Source organism: Meleagris gallopavo, chromosome Z (assembly GCF_000146605.3).
Source record: "Meleagris gallopavo isolate NT-WF06-2002-E0010 breed Aviagen turkey brand Nicholas breeding stock chromosome Z, Turkey_5.1, whole genome shotgun sequence".
In the NCBI taxonomy this organism is placed as follows: domain Eukaryota; kingdom Metazoa; phylum Chordata; class Aves; order Galliformes; family Phasianidae; genus Meleagris; species Meleagris gallopavo.
Genome location: NC_015041.2, coordinates 19,743,619 through 19,749,198, shown reverse-complemented (window position 1 = coordinate 19,749,198; position 5,580 = coordinate 19,743,619). Strand labels below are relative to the sequence as shown.

Sequence of the window (5,580 nt, the reverse complement as noted above, 5' to 3'; positions counted from 1 at the left end):
CTGCGGCAGGGGGGTTGGAGATTCATGATCCTTCAGGTCCCTTCCAACCCAGGCCATTCTGTGATTCTGTTCTGTGATTCTGTGGGATCAGATGAAATTTGTTATGAAAATGGAGAAAGTAAACAAGAAAATCTTTGCTAGTGGTGAAACAAAGGGAAAAAAAACAGGTAAAACCCCTTGTCTTGAACAGGTGAGATATGGACTGAAAAAAAACAGTGTGATCAAAACATGCATAAGCTTGCATCTACAGCTTAATTCTTGTCAGAAATAGACAACAGGCAGCTTAATTTAAAAACTTGGGTTTGGTTGCAAATTTACATTTTAACAAACTGTAACTGTTATGCCTGGGGAAATGAGTCTGAAAATATGCTTTACCAGAACATATAACCATACATAACTGAAATGCTTTGGCAATAATGAATTGGTTTTCACAAACAACATTTGTTTTCCTGAAATCCTTCTTCTGATTCTTCTTTCATTATTTAAGAAGGATGAAACCAGTAGTTTTGAGACAGTCCTGACATTAAAAAATATTTTTTTAAAAAAACTAACAGTTTTTTGACAAACCAAATATTATCTCCCTCCTTTTGCATCAACCATCATTTCAAAGCCTGTGAAATGCAAGGCCATGCTTCAACAGAATGTTTGCAAGTATAAAGCTAGTTCTCACCAGAATAATTGGAAAAATATATACATGGATCACAGAAGCCTTTACTTCAAGTTGAGTCCTGCTTTGCTTCCTCTTGGACCAAAGTCAATTTTAAACCAACCTGTATAACTATATTGCCTGCCTATATAACTTTATAACTAACTATATAACTGTGCTGCCTTGCTGTCTACATTGTTAAAGTTTTCACATCTTGATGCTGTATCCCATCTTTTGCCTTGATACACTCAACCTTTCTCCTTTGAAATCTATTCTACTTGCTACAGTTTGGAATACTCTCCACAGCAAACCACTCCCCCCCTATCTGTTTCACTCCCTACCCACTCCCTCACCATTGCTTCTTGCTTCCTCCCCAGAGATCAAAGATAAATGCCATGGTTTCTCTGCACATTTTTCAGAATTTAACTCTTCGAGTCTCTCTCCCCTTGTGTCTCATGGGCACAGGAATGGAACAGATAAGAGGGAAGGATGAAAAGAACAAGAAAAACCTACCAAAAAGAAATCATGTTTACTCTGTTTGAGCAGGTTCCCAACTCTGGGCTGGCACCTGCAGAACTTACAACTCAGAAGCTAAAAATCCTGTCTGAAACATGTATTAATAGACTGAAGGCATGACAGTGGAACCAAATGAATTATTTTAAAACAAACATGTTTTTAAAAATCTTTTTACAGTGTCAATAAAAGATGTACACTGCTGTTGTTTCCTCTCAAAATAACTTCAAAGATCCAAAGGCTACAGTGCTACAATACTTTGGGATCTATTTCAGGCTTGGGAATTTGCAACCAACCAACAAAACAATCGAAATTTCTTCACTAACAGGGGGAGATTCCTTTCACATAACATCAGTGCGACTATTAGATATCTAAACTGATAAAGGTGAAATTCCTTTCAAGTAACATCAGTGTGATTATTTGATTTCTAAATTGGTAAAGCAGATTCATGGTTTCCTGGCAATGTGATGGCTCCATAAATGACTGCACTAAAATTTTAAATATTTTTTAACAGAGAAAAATAAACAAATCTAGTTAAAATGAAATAAAATTATGTCCCCTTTCAAGAAAGAGAGTGCAAGTTCCTAAAAGCATTCTGTAAAGTATTTGCTTACAGTCTGGCTTCAGAATTTAAGAATACTCTGTGATCCAGCCAAAAGCAAAGGAATCAGAAAGTGCCCTGCACTTTCAAAACACAGTTCATCTTTGGGAAGCCAAGACCAGTTTGGCTGGACAAATATTTTGAAGGTGCACTTTACTAGAACAGGCTTGAATTAGTTTCAAGAGTCTGAACAGCCCAGAATTATTAAATTAGAGAGGAGAAAGACTACTTTCAGGTGGTCAATTTCCTATTCAAAGTCATCAAATGCTCTAAATTAAGATGGTAATTATCTTTCTACTTCACACTAACAGCTACTCTTCGTGCCATTTATTCCTGCACTGAGCTTTAAAGACTACAAACTGGAAAAGGAATTTGACAAGACTGAAAAGCACGCTGTTGAAGCCTGCTTGAATCACTTTTCTGTTGGACAGGGAGACAGTTTTTTTTATTAGGAACATAAACAGCATCAAAACCACACTACTCATGGAAAAGTGACTTTATGAAATTTGGATGCATATTAGCATATAATTTGTCTTCCATATGCTTCAATTGCTTGGATTATTCACTTTATTGCCAATCTAAGCATCCACTAAGTCAAAGTAAATCCGGGCAAGAAACTTCAGCATCATGTTGAAAAGTCAAGGTAAATCCTGGCAAGAAACTTCAGCATCATGTTGAAAAGCTTTTGAGGTGCAGCTCACAGTCACATCTCAGTGTCCGTAGTAGGCACTCTTACAGAACAGACTGCAAGTTCAGATGACCACAGGTAAGAAGGCAGCATTGTGATAATCCAAGCAAAGCAATACTAAAGAAAATTAGGACAGAATGTACAAAAAGGGCAGAATGGGGTGAAGGTCACTGGCACCAAACCCTCAAGATAGCCCTATGTAATCCTGCTGCTTCACCTTTCTTTCAGTTACAGGATGTTACCACTAGCTTCTGGCCCAGGCTGCTTCAGAGGGACGTTTTTCACACTAACTGAAATCCAGGGGCAGAAGTTAAGTAGGGCACCAACTCAGCCACAGCCAGTAAAACAAGGAAATGACCATCACCATGCTCCCTCTGGGACTCCCTCTTTGGGAAGGAATATGGAGAACTAGATGTTCGGAGCAACTGAAGTATTCTGAATCTTCAGGGAACGTACAGTGACAGCCTCAAAGCAGGCCTGATGCCAAGCTCAGGGCAGGAAAGTTCCAGTACCACATTGCCTAATTTTTAAAATGTAAATGGTCCAGCCATTGTTTTCTCTACTTAAAAACAGACTTATTTTCTGGTAGCTTGTAGAGTGAGAGAAAGAATTTATGCTACTAAGAGCAACTTGGGTGGCTTAAGAAATGAAACCAAAGATGAAGTACAACAGGTCTGGCATCTGATCTCAAGCAAGCTGGTAAAATTTACCTCAGGAAAGTTACATATTAGGATTCTGAAAGAAATTTAAATTTTATAATCTAGTTTTAGCCACAGCTCCTTTAATGCTTTTGAAGCTTTTTAATTAAAAAGACAATTAGAACTGAACAATGTCTGCTGTAGTTAGAAGCCATGTGAACATGATGACTCAACACACATGGAAGAAAATGCACTGCACAGGATTTACAGCATTGTGCTTTGTAGTAGTAGTGTGTCACATAATACAAAGGACACAGAATTAGTATTATAAATACAACTCTCGAAGAGTTGTTTTCTAGCTGCTTCTTCTGCTACTAAACAAGCTACCAAAGAAACTCAACGTCAGACTAAAGCAATTTATTCTACTACAAGATGTCTTGAAACTACCCACACAGCAAATTGGGGATGAGTTTATAGTAGTGGGTTTCCCTACAACAAAAGAGAAGGCAGGCCACTAGTTCCACGATCCCTGACTCTTGCTGATGTGAAAGAAGGTGCTGATCATGCACAGTCCTCTGGGTAAGGAAATGGGTGGGTAGAAAGAATGGACTGCCTCTTCTGAAAAGGAAGTGCCCTTTCATACAGGAGGAGAAAAGAGAAAGATGGAGCTCCATTTCCCCTCAGAAGCAGTAGTGCGTATCTTACTCACGTGTGTTTTCATTTCATTAGCTACCGTCGTCGACATCATGACACAGCAGATAATAGTCACCAGGATGAAGTAAAGAGCATACATGAAGCGGGTGCTTGTTGACTGCTTTATCTTGGGGCAGCATTTGCAGCACAAGGAACAAGCAGCAGTACCACAGCAGCAGGCCAACTGGAAAGGAAAACAAAAATCCAAGTCATTCCATTATCACCAGTATGTTTCTACTGCAACAGTCACATGGCAAAACTGGGAGACTTCCTACAAACTCCAGAATTTCCCTAGTAATCTCCTTTTAGCACATCAGTATTTAAGTAGAAGTAGCTTGTCCTCTATGTCAAATCCTTAGGTCCAAACACACCAGTTTCTAGCTTTCCCACACACAAAGGATGAGGGCGAGAAAGAACAGCTCCTGATTTCTTTGCCTTACTCTCTGCTGTCTGTGCACAGCTCACAGTCTTGTCACATTCCACAAAGGAGAACAGGCATTGCAACAGTCAGCCTCTACTTCCTGCAATACACAATTCCCCTTACACAGTAAAGAAACAAATCTGGAGAAGAAGAGACTCAAAATCTGTTTGCTTTTAACACATAGAACACAATGAATTTTGTACCCAGGACAAGCTGGAGATGGGTTTTTTTCACAAGAAACTGTACAGACTCTATAGCAGAGTCTACAGTGATAAGCCAAGGGGCAGTGATTTCAAACTTAAAGAGGGTAGATTTAGCTTGGATATAAGGAAAAAGTCTTTTACAGTAAGGGTGGTGAGGCACTGGTTACCTAGAGATGTGGTGGAAGCCCCCTCCCTAGAGATATCCAAGGTTAGCCTGAACCAGGCTCTGGACAACCTGATGTAGCTGTAGGTGTCCCTGCTCACTGCAGGACTAGATGACCTTCAAAGGATGCTTCTAACTCTAAGGATTCTATGCTTTTCAGTTCTCTGGAACCATACTGCCCTCTTAAAAGAAGTCTTATTCCTGGTAGACAGATGGAATCATTATTCTGCTATAGGAATTTGTAAGCTACTGAAGATTTTAAGCAAATTTAGGTGGTGAAAAAAAGCTGCTTAAGGAACACCTTGGGATAGTTGCGCTTACAGCTTTGTAAACAGGTAATAATTACAAAAACAAATAAGTAAAAATCACATTTACAGTTCTAAATACCCTCTGTAGTAGAGAAAGCATTGAAACCTTGAAATACCTTGTTTACTGGAAAAAAAAAAAAAGGCTGACACTGAAAGACTGAAATGCAATGGCATAATCTTATACTGAAGAACTGAAGAAAACCAGAGAAGAAATCCAAACTCACAGTTGTTCAGAAACATTTTAGCAACGATTAAATTAGTGATTTTCACCTTTGCAAAAAGAAGAGATTAGAAGGAATGCATAAGAAAGCTACAAGTAAAACAAATAGCAAGTCTTACTTCAGCTGATATTGTCTGTAGTATTTAAATGCTATTGAGAGATGGAATTGTGTGTGTTTTTATTTCCTTTCTTCCTACAACTGTGTGAGCATCCAAGATAAAAACCTAAAGGATTCCAAAAAGCATTCCAAAAAGCAAGTAATTTCTTTATGCAATACAGGAAAAGGCACAAAATAAGTCCTGCGAAGGATTTAGCTTGGGGCTCATTATTTCACTGCTGTTGACAGTATCATCAACTTCCAGATCAGCTGGATTCACCTTCCCTTTCTTCTACTTTAGGAGAAGTCATAAGTAAAACTACAAATGTATGTGCTATTTTTGTACACAAGGCAGCAGTGTCCATGGCTGGGCCTTTCATTGCAACAGC

General features: G+C 38.8%; 1 protein-coding gene across 1 annotated transcript in view; it reads left to right on the top strand.

Moving 5' to 3' along the window:
- Nucleotides 1-5,580, top strand: part of THBS4 (thrombospondin 4) — a 1,064,342-nt gene that overhangs the window by 1,022,792 nt on the left and 35,970 nt on the right. The window lies entirely within an intron of this gene.